Here is an 18,824-nt window from a genome sequence, read left to right as displayed (position 1 = left end):
AAAAATTCCAAAAGAAGAAGCTTTTGAGAAGCTTTAAAAATAGTTAAAACATTCTTCAAAAATCAAATAAATTGAAAAAGACACAGCTTAAAAAAAAAAAAGAGATGATTTTGTTTAATAAAATAAAAATTACAAACTAATCAAGAAGTAACATTTTATTATGCCTAATATTTATGGCTATTCAAGTCCAACCATTTGAAGATAACTAAGTGAAAATGGAAATTTGCAGATTATAACAAAAGAAATAATAAAATATTTTTTTACATTTACAATTTATTATAGAGTCATAGGACAAAACAGTTTCTTAAGTTAATCAGGTTTTGAACTTGATTATAATTTTTGATAAAAACTTGATTATAATTTTTTATTCCTTAGGTAGTAAATTAGTAGAAAAAGATTTTGTGAAAATTTAATTAGGGCATAAAGAAAATAAGGCAGAAATATACAGCCCGTTATACCTAAGAAGACAGATGAAAGTTAAATCATGGTATGAATAAATAATTTTAAAGGAAGTTTAAAAGTTTTTTATTTTTTAATTTATAAGTACCAATAACGTACCAGTTTAATTGGAGGTAGAAGTTTTCAAGTAAGTTTAATTATTAACGAATTACGACAAAAGTAATCTCTCTACCACCATTTGAAGATTATTGAAAGTTAAATTATAGTAGAGTACAGGTAGCTTAGTTTAAAAGATTTTAAATTCAAAAGTACCAGTAACATACCATTGCAATTGGTAGCAAAATTTTTTGAGTAAGTTCAATTGGTAAATAAATACAATATGACAACAGTCTTTACTATAACAAGAATAAGCTAATTGAAAGTCAAAAGACGTTTAATTAAAGTCATTTAATTAAAGTAGTGGTTATGTAAAAACTAAGGATGTAATGAATAATGATTTGGCAGAATACCAAATGTTCGGGCAAAAATATTGGCCAAATACCGAATATTCGGCGCCCAAATAGTAACCTTCTTTTAAATTATTAATAAATGATAGTTTTTATACATAAATAAGTTTAGTCCTTATTGAAAAATAATCAATATTTAGCCGTATTATAAGTATGGGGTAAAGGAAAAAAAACTTCAATAAAAATGCTTAAGATAATAAAGATAATTAGATATTAAAATAATTAAAAACATTTAAGATAAAAAAAAACTATCTAACAGCTATTAAAAAAACTAAAATTGCAAAGTTGAAAAAAAAATAGAAAAAAAATATTGTCTTCATTTTTAAAACAAAATTTTAATGCTAAAAATAATATTTTCCAGAAAAAATTATCTGTAATACATTGAAAGAGAAAAAAACTTTATCAGAAACGTTTTTAAAAAAGCACCAGTATCATAAAAACGCCCATATAAAAAAAGGTTATAGAAAAAAGCAAAACCAAAAAAATAAAATTCGATGATTTCTCAAAGAAAATTCGATGACTTTTTGAAAGAAAATTTTAAAGCTAAGCATCTCAGTTTTCCAATTACCTTATTTTCAAGAAAAAATGAAGTTTAAAAGACTAATAGAAATACTCTTAATTGTCGTGCCATAATAAAAACAAAAATATTTTTGAAAAAGCTAGATAGAAGCCAAAACAAAAATTTTTCTAATTTTTAAATGAAAGATTTAATACTAAAAATCTCAATTTAACTTTTTTACAAAAAAGTGACCATAAAAGAATAACGTTCATTAGAGATGCTCTTAAAAAATGCTGTAATAATAAAAACGATGATAAAAATGAAAGTTAGCAAAAGAGAAGCAGAAATGTTTTTTCTTCTTAATTCTGAAATATAACTTTAACGTTGAGAATAATAGTTTTCCATGTCATTGGTTATCTGTCTCATTGTACAGGAAAAAAGTGACAATAAAAGAATTAAGTTTATTGGAAATGTACTGTTAAAATGCTCTGCTATAGTTAATACAGAAAAAAAGACAAAAATGAAAAATTAAGAAAAAGTTCTCAATTTTTACGACACAAAATTTTTAAAACACGACAAAACTGATTTGCCTGAATGTAAACAAATAAATTTAAAAAAAAAAATCTGCATTACAAAGCTCATGGTTCAGTATAAAGTAATCTAGTTGCGATTCTTCACATTTCGTTTTTCCATATGTCTTTCAGAAAATATACTAACTAATTAACTTAATTTGAACTTACAAATATTCGTAAAAATATCTTTAAATAATGTTTAGTAAGAAATTCGATTTCAGATAATTCTTTATTAAATCTATTCAAATTACCCTTCCTCTTCCAAAAAAAAAAAAAAGAAAAAAAAAAGAAACATTTTATTGAAAAATAAATTTCTAGATAATACTTTGCCGAATATTTGGCAAAGTATTCGGCCAACCGAATATTACGCAAAAGGACCGAAATTCTCCCATATCCGTTAATTACATCCTTAGTAAAAACTAAAACCAAAGGAAGATAAAAGCAATGATAGTAAGCTGGAAGAAAGCTTTGTGCCAATGAGGATCGTTTAGCAAAATGATATTCCAGTCACAAAAGTTGTTTGAAAATAAATAGTCTTCCAACGGTGGACAGGCAGTAAAATCTGTTTATATATAAGAAATAAAAATTATTATTAATGATTTTTACTTCTTTAATGTAAGTTACATGTTTTTTTTTTTATAATCAGTTACATGTAAAATAAAGTAGAGATGACTACAATATTATGTGTAGGAAAAACAACAACATTTATTTAAAAAACTTCAGTTAAAAAATGCGGAATGTTTATATTACCTTTATCATAAACATTTGTAGGTACATGAACAGAGCTATGTTTAAAATTTACAGGAGCATTAGCAAAATTTCTGTGCGGTTTCATATCTAGATCTCTAATGCTCTTTTTGGGCTTTCTTTTAGTTACTACATCATTAGAATCAATTTCATTATTTTCTACTTCAACCTCTTCCATTCGAGCATTATAATATTCATGTTGAAATGACAAAAATTTATTTTATTGTATATGGTTTGTTTTTTATTTAATAAACTTAATAAAGCATCATTAAACAGAATGTGTGGAAAAACAATATTTGAACCCTTCATAAATGCTGTGTTTAGCTCTCGAATTTGATTTCTTTTTTTCTTCTTAAATTTTATCAAACTAATCACATATGTTAACAGGGAAATAAAGTAAAAATATCAGGTAAATAAAGTCAAATTAAAAAAAAAAAAAATCTTAACTCAAAATTCCCTCAAACACGTAAATCAGCTGCTAAAAATTAACTTGTAAATCTCAAAACATTTAGAGAACAAGCTTTGCAAAGGCCGATAAAAGATAGGAGGGATATTTTTTTTTACTGCGAAACAGAGACATTCCTAAGTCGAAATAAAAGTTTGTTAAAAGAGATATATGCTGGATAAATATCATCCTTAAATAGAATTTAATGTTAAATAAAGCAACACTTTTTTTAAATGTAGAATAACAATGCTTAAATAATATTAATAAAATAAAAAGAGATAGAAACATTTAAGAAACATACAATAAATGTTTTAAAATAAAACAAAGAAGCTTTTTCATTTCAGGAAGCACAAATAAAGATTTATCTATTAAAATATCCATAAGCATCATAATACATACATATGACAATGCAAGAAATATTTTTTATTCAACATTTTTGTTCCAAATGTGCATGGTATAAAAATTAAGCTCCTTATAACCGATATTTTAATTACATAATAAATACACAAGGACTTTAATATAAAAAGTACCATCAATTTTCTACCAATGCCTTTAGGCATTTCCGATCTAATCTTTAAATCCTTTCAAGATAAAAATATTAGCCCACTCAGCTTATGTTTCTTTAAATTTTTTTTTAGCATATTTGCTGAAGCTTTGTTTTTATTTGCCCTAAGGTGTCAAATTAATACCAGCTGAATTAACTTTTCTCCATACTTTCAAGAAATATTTATTGAATCTAAAACCAAAGTGAATAGGGAAATAAACTTAAGAAGATCATTATTTTCTTTTTTTAAAAAAAGTTTTTAGATTCAGAAAATACTTTTTTAATTTCAATTAAATATATATATTTTTTTTAAAGTTAAAATCATTCTAATTTTTCTAAAAGCTTTTAAAATGATAAAAAAAAATACTTAGCAGTTTTAATGCTTAAAATGCCATAAAAGGGAGTTTAAAATTTTTTAATAAATTCAAATTGGTCTTTTAAAAGTATATAGGAGATAAAATAATGGTAAGTCCGCTGAAAATTAACATTTAAACTTTATAATCAGTTTTTATTTTATTTAAAGTTAGTGAACACTAACTTCTTAACATGTTTTTTTTCATAAATTTTTCAAAGAATTTATAATAATGTGCTTAAGTTTGAAACAAGATACAAAGAAGCCTAATCCAAGAATCTAAAACCAAAGTGACTGGGGAAATAAACTTGAGAAGATCCTTATTTTCTTTTAAAAAAAGTTTTTAGAATCAGAAAATACTTTTTTAATTTCAATTAAATAATTTTTTTTAAATGTAAAATCATTCTAATTTCTCTAAAAGCTTTTAAAATGATAAATTAATGCTTAAAATGCCATAAAAGGGAGTTCAAAATTTTTTAATAAATTTAAATTGGTCATTTAAAAGTATATAGGAGATAAAATAATGATAAGTCAGCTGAAAATTAACATTTAAACTTAATAATCAGTTTTTATTTTATTTAAAGTTAGTGAACACTAACTTCTTAACACGTTTTTTTTTTTTTTTTTTTTTTTTTTTTTTATATAAATTTTTCAATGAATTTATAATAATGTGCTTAAGTTTAAAACAAGAAACAAGAAAGAAGCCTAATAAACATTCGAAATAATCATGGAACAATAATGAAAAATGTAACTATTACTAACTTTAACATTTTCACCAAATTGATATCCAGCAGCTGCATGTTCTGCCACTTCTGCAATTCGCTGAGAAAGGGAAAAAAAATCCACATAAGGCATAAAATATGAATACATACATTTTAAGTTTAATTTTTTTCTGCAAGAAATAAAAGAACAGTAGTACCCGAATTATTCCAGACATTTCTTGATTTGCTACCAAACCTACTTGATAAGTTTGCTAAAGACTCAACAATAATTTTTAACTATATTCTGATTTCCACTCAAAAATTACTGTTCCAATGCTTAATCAGTAATCATTATTCATATAAATTACAATGTTCAAATCATCTAACATCTACAATTTATAAAGCATAAAAATATGAATGGTGATTTAGTATTAAAAAGCAATATTTAATTATACTTATGACTCTTTTTATTATTAGCTTCAGGTATAGCACCTTCATAATAAATCAGAGTTTGTACACTTAGTAAAATGTTATAAACTACAAATTAATTGGTAATTTTGATAATCAAGGTTTTACTACGTCAGTTGGAAAGGTTTAAATAGGAAAGTTGAATGATGTACAGCAATAATAAATATTATATTAGAAAATTACAAACTTGTAAATTTGTTATAAAACGTTTATATTATTGTCTAAGCTATTTGAAATAGCCAATTTAATATTGTACTAATTTAATATAAATAGAACTTTCTTTTTCATGTAACTAAAATAAAGGACATAATATCTTTTCAGGATTGATAGTATTATAATAGCTTACTTTTCCTTTAAAGTGTTAAATTTTCATAAGAAAGTAAAATACTCCAAATTTTACACAAATTTATTCTTAACGATCTAAGTGCATATTAAATACAAGTGAAAAATAATTGTAATTCTGTAAACTGTAAACATATATAAATAAAACAAAATCAGTGGTCAAAAAAGCTATTTTTTTTTTTGTAGTTCCAAGGACTATAGCCAAGGACTACCTCAGCTTTCTTGACTTTGGGCTCTGGGGTGCAGGAGCAGTTGTTCCGGCCAGGTTGTCAGCCAAACGCGGAACCCCCAGTTTTTAGTTCCCAAGCATGCTTGGTACTCATTTATCGACCCACTGAAGGGATGTAAGGCTGAGTCAACTGAGTTGCCTGGACTGAGGATCGAACCCAGGACCTGTGGTGCGGGAGCGCGACCACTCAGCCACCGGGTGTCATGAACTCTGCTAGAGAACTTAATTTTCACCTATACTTATGATGGTTTAGAAAACTAAATTGAACTTACAAGAAAGAACATAACATCAGATCTTTTGACTGTTATCAACTTTTTAAATGTCAACAACTTGATGAAATTCAGAAAAGGATTAGAGACAACAATGAAGTACATAACAATGAAGTACTATGAGAATTCATAGAGTAAAATATGTTCCCTTCAATTGCATTAACATGCACATATTCTTTGAGTATTTCACTAGTTCACTGTTCCCAAATAATTTATTTTTATTTTTTACAAATGAAGCCATATTTATATTAACTTGCTATTTGCAAACACAGATTTCCATAACATAACAATCCCACTCATGTAAGGTCAAAACCAATTTTTCAGACATAAGTAGGTTTGCTTCAAAAGTTATGATTAGACAGCGGATAATATGCAATTGCATACGTGCATATGCAATTGCATATTTTAGCACTTTTTGCCATTTGTGCAAATAAATGCATAAAAAGGTATATTTGCTCTTATAACTGCATATTTTCAGCATTTTATGGCTTTTCCCTCCTAAAACCATATCACTATTCTTTTTACGTTAGTATAAGGAACGCTTTAAATTTTGTTTTGTCATTCTTTATCACCTGAAAGGGTCAGCTGGATTGATGTTGCTGGGGGTGATTGCAATCACGTGAAAAAGATGTAGAAATGAGGTGCGTGTCGGGAAGGGGGTACAAAGGGCTCACCCAAACAGACATTCGTCATAGAAACCTCAGAAAGGGATGGTCAGATATTCTATGAAGGGATGCCTTTTCCTGGAATAAATAATTGTCAATCTGTGTGGGAAAAATAAGGCTTCTGTGGTAGGTAGAAAATGACCTCCCTTTCCTGTGATTGATTAGTTGAAAGGTGGAGTGAATACATTTTCGGAGAGAGCTGCTATTCTAACATATTTCGATAGTCCATCCGATAGATAGACAGTTTCGACATCCATCAGTTGAATACGTAGTTAGTGAAGCTTCGAACGTGATTTTTGACTGCTGAATTTTATAATATGCCAAAAATTAAGTCGACTAAATCAAATTTAATGAAGACATGGATTTCGGACTATGGGAAGGACTTTACGACCGATGGGGAAATAGTATTTTGTGTGATTTGTCAAAAACACATTTCCTGTGAAAAAAAGTACCAAATCGATCAACATATAAAGACTAATGCTCAGTCCGCGAAGAAAAAGCAGAATACAAAAGGATTTGTTCAAAGTTTATAAACTATTCCTGTTCAAGCAGCTAAAAAGGAAAGTGATTTTTCTAGTGATTTATGCAAAGCCTTAGTAAGCAGCAATATTCCTTTAAAAAAGTTAAATAATCCAAACTTAAGACAGTTTTTAAAAAAATATTGTACCAATTAGATCATTCTCGATTAATCGACTTTAAGAAAGAACTACCTTCAACCGATATATAACGAAGAACTGGATGATATTCGACGAGATATTGGAGATGGCCCTATATGGATTGAAGTCGATGAGACGACAGATAAGTGCGGTCGCTATATTGCTCATTTCATTTGTGAAAAAATGGATAATATTCCTACTCGACCACATCTTCTAGCAAGCAAAGCCCTTGAAAAAGTCAATCATTCAACCATAGCATGGTTTGTCAATGATTCTATCAGATTATTATGGCCTGATAGAGATGGTTCTGAAGATGTTTTGATTTTTGTCAGTGATGCCGCTCCGTATATGGTCAAATCTGCAGCAGCACTGGAAATTTTTGTACAAGCACTGAATAGCACTGGAATTGTACAAGTTTTGTCCAATAACATCGGTTGACGTAGAGAGGTCATTTTCTACTTTCAAAATGATCTTAAATGACCGACGACATCAATTCACCCTTGAAAATTTGGAAAAACACTTAGTTGTGTATTGCAACAAAAATTATTCAGTTTAATAAAATCTTTCCCGAAAATGCGATGATTTTTCTTCTCTCATTTATCATACTTCAGTTTTAGGCTTTTTCTTCAGAAATGTGTAGATTCAAGTAAGAAATATTTTGGTTTTCTTCCTTTTAACAAAAAAATGTTTTAGCTGTGTTTGTTGGAAAACTTGTTGGTAGAAGTATTTAAATAAGTTGAACTTTTAATTTCTATTTTAAATGCATATTTCTAGTTTTGAGAGCATATATTCAAGTTTTTTAGTGCATATTTGCATGCATATTTTGTCCGTTTTTTAGTGCACATAATCCGCTGCCTAGTTATGATGATGTAGGTATAGAAATGAATGATTATTTAATTTTTTGGAATAGAAATAAATTTCAAAAATTATACTTTTTCCAATTTTCTCTTTTAATAAAAAAGGAAATCCATGTAAATTAATAAAAGGTAAGTAATTAAGTATTCCTCTAAACTTTTTTCCATTAAGAGCATAAAATATGATGATAAAAATCCGACATAAGTTCCGTCCCGTTTGTAGTCAAATATAGCTTTGGAAATAAAGGAAAGGAGTGCTATAAAATATATTAAATAGTTACTGCTAGTTTTTTCCAAGATAAGACGTTCTGAACGTCCACTCGCATTTCTTCAATCATTTTTGTAGCATCTACTGTAGCACCTAAGTCATTAAATTTCTGAGAGAATGAATATTTAAATAACACAAAAAGAGATGTATTGTAAAATTTAACAATCTTAATAATTAGTTGTTGTTTTAAATAAATTCCCTTTGTCATTCAATGGAAAAGAACAGCACCACAGAAATATTTTTGAATAATTTTGCTCTATTTAACTCTTAGAGGATTTAGTAATTATTAGAGACACTAAATAAGCACAGCCTCCAGTATATACTTTTAGAATCTTAATCAAAAGTAAGTAAATGTATATACATTATGGGTCTCAAGTTTATATTTAAGCAAAGAAAAAAAAATATTATCAAAATTTGATAAATCACTCATAAGGAAGAACATATAAAACAGTTTGATTACTAGATGAAAATATTTTCTGGTAATTGCTTTAAGTTTCACAGCTTTCTCCTGCAAGCAGGTTTTGATGTTTTTGTTTGGTTTTCCTAAACAGTGATTCATAAGATTATTATATTTTTCTAAGATTAAATATTAACTTATACTTTTTTTTAAAACGATTTAAAAAAAAATAGTTAAGACATAGATTACAGAATCCCCTAAATGTAACATAAATTCATGTCTTCATGATTTAAAATATTCTTGATGTTTAATAAATAGGGTTGAAAATATTTTTTTTTTCTGGTATAGGTAAATATTTAAGAAAGATTAAAACTTAGGCAGAAAACGTCTTGGTTAGCATAAGGCACAACTAATTAAGAATATGTTTTCCAGGTGAAGAGTACAGTTAATATCATTGGAGTCAAACTTTGAATGTCCCAACAGAAAAAATTGTGCAGATTTCATAGAATATATTTTTTTTATAACTTTCAACTATGGAAATTCTTAATTGTAACGATAAAAAATGAATGCATCTTCAAAAATACATCTTATGTCAAATTTATAACTTAGTTAACGTTAATTATTTAGCATTGACGCAAAAATGAAAAATTAGAAGGACCACTAGAACACAGTCTTATAATGTTTTTTTTTTTGATCAGAACATTTTCATAGTACCATTACCATAGTACCATAGTAAGTACCATTACTTTTGCTCATACTATAGCTATCTGAAGCAATTTCAAAGTTTGATCGATCTGAAGCAATTCAAATGAGAACAAATAAAAACAGATTTCTAATACAAATTTATACAAATGTTTATTTTGAGTAAGTATTGATGATGGAAATTTTCCGGTTGCCTACTTCTGTGCTATTTTAGATTTATTTTATTGTTGGTTTACCAAGTTGCAAAGCAAAGGTAGCGCTTGGGTAACCACAGAGCCGTCCCGATACTCATTCCACCGGTTCTAGACTGCAACGGTATCACAGTGTACGAATATTCATTCTGAAGTCGAATCAAATCATTAGCAATAATGCCATTATTTAAATAAGTTTGGTTACAAATACTATTAGATAATTCACATTGAGTAGCAGCATTATTTAAGTGGTGGTTATTATTTCCGATCTATTTTTATGTCTAAGCTTATAAAAAAAATGCTTTTTGTATTGTTATTGACTTTTACTGTTTACAATATAAATTGCTCTACTGACTAATCTCAGCAATAAAACTTTCTAGAATATCAATATATATGTAATATGAAATAAAAATGTTTATAACATAATATAAATTAAAAATGTATATAATGTAATATGAAATAAAAAGCAAACGAAAATTTTATAAGAGGAATTTTTAAAAAAAAAATTTAACAACAACCAATCTCAATTTTCAAATACATAATTTTTGAATCTTGATAATGAAAAGAAAATAATTAGATTGGACGTAGTAGCAAAATGCTTCAACTGGTTTAAAAAACAGCAAAATTAAATTTAACGAGTGTTGTTGATACAGTAAAAATAAAGAAGAAAAAAAAAAGAAAACTTAAGAGTGAATAACTTACTTCATAATTGCAAAAAAATTAATGCCAATTTAGAAAATGAGCGAATTTGCCTAATTGAGTTTACCATTTTAATTGGTGTGCAGCATTCGACATTATTTGAAGTAAATGGAAAATATTAGCTGGAGGCAGATTAATAAATTAACATGAAGTGGTTGAAAGTTTTTTTTCCTCTTTTTGAAACACATATGTTGGAATTTTTATAGTAAAATTTGTTTATTGGCAGAAGTAACATTAAATCTACAGATTGTATTTAATTGTTCATTTACTAATAATTATAATACTTTTGTATATAATCCTGATTTTTAATTTTCACTGAATTAAATGATTATTCTGTTATGTTTTTAAATAAAGTAGTGATGAAAATGATTGATATTTTAAATCCATTTTTATAAGGATTATTATTTAATTGTAAAAAGAAACCCTCAAAGGAAATGGTGGTATTTTGTGGTGCCGAATTCATACATATTGTTAATTTTGGGACCATTTGAATGGTTTTTGGAGTTATTCCAAGAAAAAAAAAGGTTTTTATGCTGCATAAAAGAAAGAGAAATATTGCAATTATTGTAACGTCTTTTTGATAAATTCTTTGTTCCTTAAAATATGTGGAGGGGTAATTGCAGTGTAGCAAATATGACTTCAATAGTTAATACACAGGAGAGGGGTCAAAAGTTTGGGACACAGAATTGTTAATTTCACTTTTTGTGTAAATGTCTGGAGTTACACCGATGTTGAGTACTTGTAACTAATCACATGATTATATCTAATTACGTGGTTGTGCATGGCGTGTTAACGTAGCACCTTGTGGGCATGTTTTTATTATCATGTTGAATCAGATTTAGTAGGATATCTGCTAGCGATGTCACTTGTGTTTCGCACCATGCATGCTGACCCATGGAGCACGTTACATCCAATTTTCAAATTTGTTCACATACCATCTTCCAGATAGTTTTAATAAAATTGGCAGACTTGACAAATTTTAATGAAATTTGGCATGAGCATAGGTTATAATAATACAAAAGAATGATATAACAGTTATAATACACAATCATGATTGTGTGCAACGTTTGTGGCGTAACTACCACTATAAAATCAACCATCGATATTGGCATGCTTTTATCACGTCTGGGTCACCATTGAAGGGATTTAATCTTAAGACTCTGTCAACCTTCATCTATCAAAAGGTACCTCTGGTGGAACCAAGTTAACATGTCATATATACTAGTGAATTGGTATTTAATATTTGCAGTGGTAGTTAAGCTACATTCACTATAAGTCATAAGATATGGAATAATGCTTACACAGGGTGGCCACTTAAATCAGATTTCAAATTTCCCTGATTTTTCCAGGTTTTCCAGATAAAAATCTTAAAATTTCCAGGTTTTAGTTTCTTTATTCTAATAAAGTGTAGGGAAGAAAAGTGTCTATAATATAAAATATTTTATTCAAAATGTTCTTTTTTTAACATATCTTGAAAAAAAAAAATTTATTTTGACAATTTGGCAAGGTTTTTTATTCATTTTTTAATGGTTTGGTACAAAATTTTGAATCAAAAACCATATATTGACCAACAAAAGAGTAAAATTAAATATTAGTATCTAGTTAGTTCTTAAAAAAACCTTCTTTTTAAATTAAAATATGTTATAAAAGGTTAAAATGAAATAGAAAAAATTAACATTAATGCAACAATTGTAACAATTTGTCGATAAACATTGCTGTTAGCGATTGTAAAAAAAAATTTGTGATTGGTTGGTTTGCTGAGAAAAAATAATTCACAGATTTCTTTTAATGGGAATACAAAAGCTTTCAGGAAAAAGAGTGCAATATAAAATCTATTATTATTAAATTATAACCAACTAATTTTTGGAGAATTTTATAAATTTAAAAATACAAAAACATTTTGTCAAAATGGAAAAAAAATTACCACGAAATCACTGGAACAAACTTAAGTCATAAATGGATTCAGCCCAAGGACAGAATTTAAAAACAGAAGGTAATATCCTAATCCCTTCTTCCACCTCCACGACAATCTTTCCTAAATTGCACAGTCCATAGCGGTCAAAGGTTTCCACATTCGTTTAGCAACAGTGGGAGAATTTTATGTGACATTCTAGTTTAACAGAGCTGTAACGGAGCAAATTTTGATGCAAGCAAAGTATTGCTAAGTTGATGATATTTAAACTGCTAGGAGATACTAAAAAAAAAGTGGGTATAATGGATGGAATAATTTAAATTAAGAAAATTAGTAAATAATTTAAATTAGTGAAATTAAAAAAATTTCCAGCATTTCTTCAAAATTCCCTGATTTTTCCAGGTTTTTCCCAGTATAAAAAAAATTCCCTGATAATTCCAGGTTTTCCAGGTGGGTGGCCACCCTGTTACATAATTAAACAAGAAATTGATTAATAGGGGGGATATGGTCCTTATTGTACAGGCTAATAAAGTGATTTCATAGTAGAATTAAAATGGTTGAAGAATCTGTAGCACTTGAGCCCAATAGTTCATCAATACTGTTTTCAAGCTGTGAATGACGGTCGGAGGAAAGTTGCGAATTCCAAGAGCTTTAAGACCTCATTCATATAACCTACATGAATAAAAGTGCCTCGGTTGAATTCAAGTGGGCCATTTACATGATGTCTGCCTAGATCACATAACCTCCGCTAAGATGATGATTGATTTCTAAATTTTTTTAAAGCAGCTATCGGATTCCAACATATCTCTTAAAGAATGAAGAATTTAAACCAGGAACTCGCTATCTGCCAAGTAATATCTGAGAAAGTAATCAGGGAAGGCATTACGTTGAACTCCCGCTGATCACGAAATAGTGAACTTTAGAGTTTGGATTAGGTTTTGAATCCTTTTGTTTACTTTTCGAGAGTGCAGCAGAGAGTGTTTATTCTAATAGAAGACGATACGAATCCTTACAGAGTTCATCTGGTCTACGATTCTCTTAAAATTAAGCAAGAAACATTCACTGGATGAATTGTTCAGTCAGATCTCCAGATCTCAAACCTATGGAGCACATGCCTAGGACTTTCTGAAGGAGGAAATTAAACTCACATTTCCTCTCCGACAACCATTTAGGGCCTGAAAATTTCAAAGCTTATAACAATAATTATAATTATATTTACAATTGTGACCAATTTTTATAGAAAGTTCTATACTGCTTATTTACATTTTTGGAGTTGCAATGTTAAACAATTTCTATCTCTAAGAGTGAGTCGTATCGTATCTTCACATATTTTTTTCCCTTGTTCGATTCTGCAATAAATAATTCATAAATTCTGATTCAAGCCAGTGTTTTACACAATTATGCTTGTAGATTACAACTATTGAATAGATATTTTATTGCATTACATTAACCTAAGTTCATATCCAATTTTATTAACATCAGTTCAATAATTTGTAAGATAATCGACTAAATATTGAAATTATTTTAATCTATTGTATTTCAGCGAATGAAAATTTAGTTGCATACAATTATAAAACTAGTTGATCTTAAGAAAGTTCTATGTAAAACAACATTTTTATAAGAATTTATTATTTAATTTATAATGGTCGAATTTTTGTTAAAAAAATAGTATGGTACATGAATGTTTATAATATTTTAAACTACGTATATAGAAACAACATTAAGTCTTTTAGTTAAGAATAAAAATCAAAAAATTTTAATATTTATCCATAATTGGAACTAACCCATAAGCATTAAAAAAAGAAAGAAACGCCGTTGTGGCCGATAACTTAAAAGAAGGTACTAGCCTACACTGGGCTATGTGACTAGCTATATTGATGATGAAATGAGCATGTCAAATATAGTTGAAATCAGTTTTTATGGAACAAAGTGTTTAGCATGCTTTGCAAATTAGCTATGGTGCATCTTTAAAGGATGTAAGGAAATTCATAGTCGATTTGAAATAATCGTAAAACCTATAGGAAGGCAATTTCGAAATATATTGTACTAAATATAAAAGAAAAATTATAGACCTATTTTATGTACCCTATTTCCTCATAAAAAATATATTTGATCAAAGAATTTCCAGTGCTCTTAAGAAAAATTGATCGAATGATTTTTGAAAAAATGAGAGAGTCACTGTAAAAAAACTTAAAAAAAAAATGATTGAAAAAGAAAAAACTGATTGAAAAATAACTGAGCTCCGAATTTAGAAAAAAATTCTAATAGTGCTTTACGAAGATAAATTTTAAAATAACTGTATAGAAAATAGAAAGGATGAAAAATAATTTTTTTTTCTCGCTTATTAAAGAAGGACCACCATCTTCTATCCCAAAATATGTAGAAGTTAATGGATCCAAAGTTATTAATAAACTCAGCAAGAAGTGACTGTGAAGGTTTTATTTTTTATATATATTTTTTGTTTTAAAATTAAGTCCATTAGCGAGCAAAAAGATAATAGGATTTTAATACCGAAAGAGAGGGATCATTAAATCTGTATCTCATAAAAATTGCTAACGCTTGAACTTTTTTCATTCCTTTTTTTTAAAATTTTTGTTTTAACTCCGGATATTCATAGGATTTTTTTTTAAAGACACTACGTTCAAACCCATCAAAAATCACTTACAAAATGTGAGTTATGAATGATACAAGGTTGATTGAGCTTACAAAAGCACAATTGCTTTCTGAATTAAAGATTTTTATTGAACGTAGTCTTAATAAATGAATGACATTCAAGACGAAGGAAGATAAAATCATTATTAAAATTCAAATAGTGAAGAATAATGTAATAAAACAGAGTTTAATGGTTTCGCTTATCGATCTAAAAATTTGTGTGAAATCCCGTTAATTCTTATAGCCTGAAAAAAAGCGATATAAAAATTGGCCATTTTAACATTATTGTACAAACAAGGTGCTCGGTAACAACCACTCTTAATATATAGTTTTCGAATCATTGTCAAAAATGAAGTAATAAAAACCTTCAGGTTTTCAAAGTAATGTTTCTAATGCCAAGAAAACTGTTTACTTACTTTAGGTTTATTTTGCAAACGAAATTATTAAACCTTAAATTAAGTCAGCGAAAGCATTATTGACAGTGATCAGTGAGCGGATGGGTGACCTCTTTGATCAACCTGCGAAGGTACCGAGTGTGCGTAGTATCGATCCTTCATGCGCTGATCATCTGGCTATAGGCAAGTTCATCGGATCATCCCTCAGCTGAGGATTAAAATTGTAATGGCAAGTCTTCGGATTATCCTCAGGGATGCTTCTGAGACCGTCGCCAAAGGTCCACTGGTGCAACTCTAATGCGACGCAAATAAAGTACTACTACTATGTGTTAAATTATGACTTAGTACTCAACAACGGACGATCGTCATACTCGCGCTATTATCAAACATTTGAAGAAATTTTATTTATCAGATACAAAGATACTGAAGAGTGAGAAAGGAGAGAGTCCAGGAAAAATTGCGTCAGAGATAAAAAATTAGAACAATTTAGAAACTTGTTTTATTTTTCGTAAATTTTATAAGCAATCAATAAAATTTCAAATACCAAATTTAAAACTGTAGTTGAATAAATTATTCAAGAATAAAAGTTTCGTATTAAACATGCAATAATGTTTTCACTTACATTAGTAATTTTTTGTAGACATGTTGCTTGTATACTGCCACCTATGGACTTTCCAAACCTCAAAGCCCAGTTGTTCACTCTGAAAAATAAATAAAAGCATTCATTATTATTTTTTTTGAATACACACTTATTTATAATTTTTGGAGCTTTATTATTATTGTTAGGAACACAAACTTCAGTCATCGAAAGTCATATTAACATCTGTCCATATTAACCTTAATCCTAAGTCCTATATTAAGTCCATATTATTCAGTCCATATTAACATCTATAAAGAATGTTTTATTCCCGTTTTTCAAAAAAATTACGACTGGATTACCATCTGTGGAATTTCGAAGATTATTTAAAGTTTTGACAAGTCAACAAAATGGAAAAGCGGTCCTCCCCGAAAATTAATACGCATCGAAAATGGGCCAAGCTGTGGAAAAACAGTTCCAGTCGACGCTTAAAATTCGTTTTTACTTAGAATCAGCTTTCATTAACGTAAACAATTTAGCTTTACATATGTTTCTTTTCAATCGTTTTGCTGTTAAAATATTTCATATATATTCTTTTTCACACCAATATTACAAAGATTCTACCCCATTTTAAAAATTGAAAGTTGAAATTAGATTAATTAAGCATTTTATATTTCTTGCAACCATTTATGAATGTTTGGAAAAGTGCTTAAAACTAGATAATAGTAATTTTTAATGGTAATAAAAAATTTCAATATGCGAATTCATTAGTAAGTATAGTAAGCTTAGAGTTATATTCTTAGTAAATACAGGGTGTTCCGTTATGTCTGCCCTTAATATACATTTTCAGTAGTTTTATAAGAAAATATTTAAAAAATGTACATTAGATGGGAGGCATAAATTAATACTGTAAGTGAAGAAAACAAAAACAAGAACGCTTTCAAACTCTGACCAATCATTATTGAGCCAGGAAAGATCACAGGCATGTTCAAAACAATCAAAAGCCAGATTATTTGTTTAGTGAGACTTGAGGGCATTCACTTTTCTTGAAAAACCGTCTTTAAACTTCATCATCAATTAAACTGATTTGAGATGATTTTAGTCCCTTCTTTGCTTTTGTTGACGACACATGCAATTGGTCAGTGATTAAAAATGTTTCTGATTTTTCTCTCTTAAATATTATTTTGTGATCTTTTTATGAAATGCACTATTTTTTTACTTGATATTTTTAGAAGGATTTAAAAAATACACATTGCGGGTGCTCATAGGGGAACACCATGTATTGACAATGTTAAAGGTGTAAGATTAAACTGTTGAATATAAAATATTCGAGTTGATAATGATGTTGATGTTATAAGTTTGCGTTCGTTAATTGATGTCCTCTTTTTAATCACCAAAGAACACAAAAAACTGTTCTTGCAAGATTTATTATACGTAATAAAATTCGTTTAGTGAAGGAACGTTTATGATTTATTCATGTGCAATATCCATAATGGTTTTCGTGTAGTTATGCTTAAATTTCTATAAATCATGTTTAAGTTGAATGACACTATGTAATTTAATTTAGAAAATCAAAACGATGTTCTAAAATAAGTCTAAAAAAATAAATAAATAAGATGTCACTAAAGTACATTTGAGGTCGAGAGACCCATGTTTATCGAAAGAGACCTAAAAGGATTTTTCCAAGCATGACCACTTTTCAAATTCCAGTTTAAGGGAATAGCCTGTTTTCATAGCCTGTTTTACTTCTCACGATAAACATTTTTTGAAAGTCTTGTAATAGGTAAATAATTTGCAAAACATTGATTTAACTTAATAAGAGTTAAGGTACAAATTCAGTAAATTTCATTAAAAAAAAATGTCAATTTGTTAAAAAAGTTAACATTTATCGGTTTTGTTAAAATTACATTCGTTTTTCCATCAGGCATTTCGCGCTTAAGAGGACACCAATCTAAGGGAGAAATTTTTCATTGCAAATTCTCTTTCATCTCCATTACAAGCTTAAAATTTAAAAGAAAAAAAAGGGAGTTTAAGTAAACTTAGAATAAGCCATGAAATGTCAATTGTTGATAAAAGAAGAAAAAAAAAAATAAAAATATCAAAAAGCAAACAAATTATTGGAACTTCTAAGTTTATCTTCTCATAATTTAATTTCATTTTGATAATTTAAAAACTTCTTTTCAGTATTAGAAACTTAATGGTTTGCTCTAGGTCTGACTAAACTCACATTTTCTATACGCTTTTCTAAATTTTGAATTAGTTATAGACATGAAAGAAAACTTGTGACGAAACGTTTCGTTCGTGGTAAGGCGAACTCTGAAGATTGTCAAAAAGAATTATTGTCTCTCAGATTATGATGAATATCCAATAGTAAAGGTTTGTTGTTTTAACGCGGATAACGTTTTGAAAACAGCGAAACTCAATTTTAATTTTTCGAATAATTTAATTTACTATAAAAGGTGATAGATAAAAAATATGAAATGTGGATGTTGGCCAATTTTACTCGAATGCATTTTTTTTTTTTAAAGAATTAATCGTTTAAAAAAACTGATTTGCTTCCTACCATAGCTTTTCAGATTAAAACTGTATTAAAATGTGTGGGTAAAACAGTTCTCACTAATCAAAAGAAAATATCTATTATTTGGCTATTAATCAAAAATCGTGTCAAGGTGTAAAATGATATTCAAATTAAAATGTTTTAGAGAAGGAAAAAAAAATAACGGATAATTTTGAGCGCCAATATATTATGATTAAAAAAAAAGAGGATTAGAAGATAAAATTAT

The 18,824-nt window shown here is 28.0% G+C and overlaps 2 pseudogenes across 2 annotated transcripts in view; both read right to left on the bottom strand.

Annotated features, from left to right (window-relative positions):
• Positions 1–2,921, bottom strand: part of LOC147803294 (voltage-dependent calcium channel subunit alpha-2/delta-3-like) — a 49,706-nt pseudogene extending 46,785 nt beyond the window's left edge. Inside the window, exon 1 of the transcript XR_015429018.1 lies at positions 2,727–2,921. The product of XR_015429018.1 is annotated as a voltage-dependent calcium channel subunit alpha-2/delta-3-like (transcript). The remainder of the gene's footprint in view (positions 1–2,726) is intronic.
• Positions 2,922–16,042: 13,121 nt separating this feature from the next.
• The window catches only part of LOC147803293 (ATP-binding cassette sub-family C member 8-like), a 41,352-nt pseudogene continuing 38,570 nt past the window's right edge, over positions 16,043–18,824 (bottom strand). The window contains exon 20 of the transcript XR_015429017.1: positions 16,043–16,165. The product of XR_015429017.1 is annotated as an ATP-binding cassette sub-family C member 8-like (transcript). The remainder of the gene's footprint in view (positions 16,166–18,824) is intronic.

This window comes from Parasteatoda tepidariorum, chromosome 9 (genome assembly GCF_982258835.1).
Source record: "Parasteatoda tepidariorum strain Cologne lab strain chromosome 9, Ptep-v5.0, whole genome shotgun sequence".
In the NCBI taxonomy this organism is placed as follows: Eukaryota; Metazoa; Arthropoda; class Arachnida; order Araneae; family Theridiidae; genus Parasteatoda; species Parasteatoda tepidariorum.
This window is presented reverse-complemented; position numbering and strand designations above follow the sequence as displayed.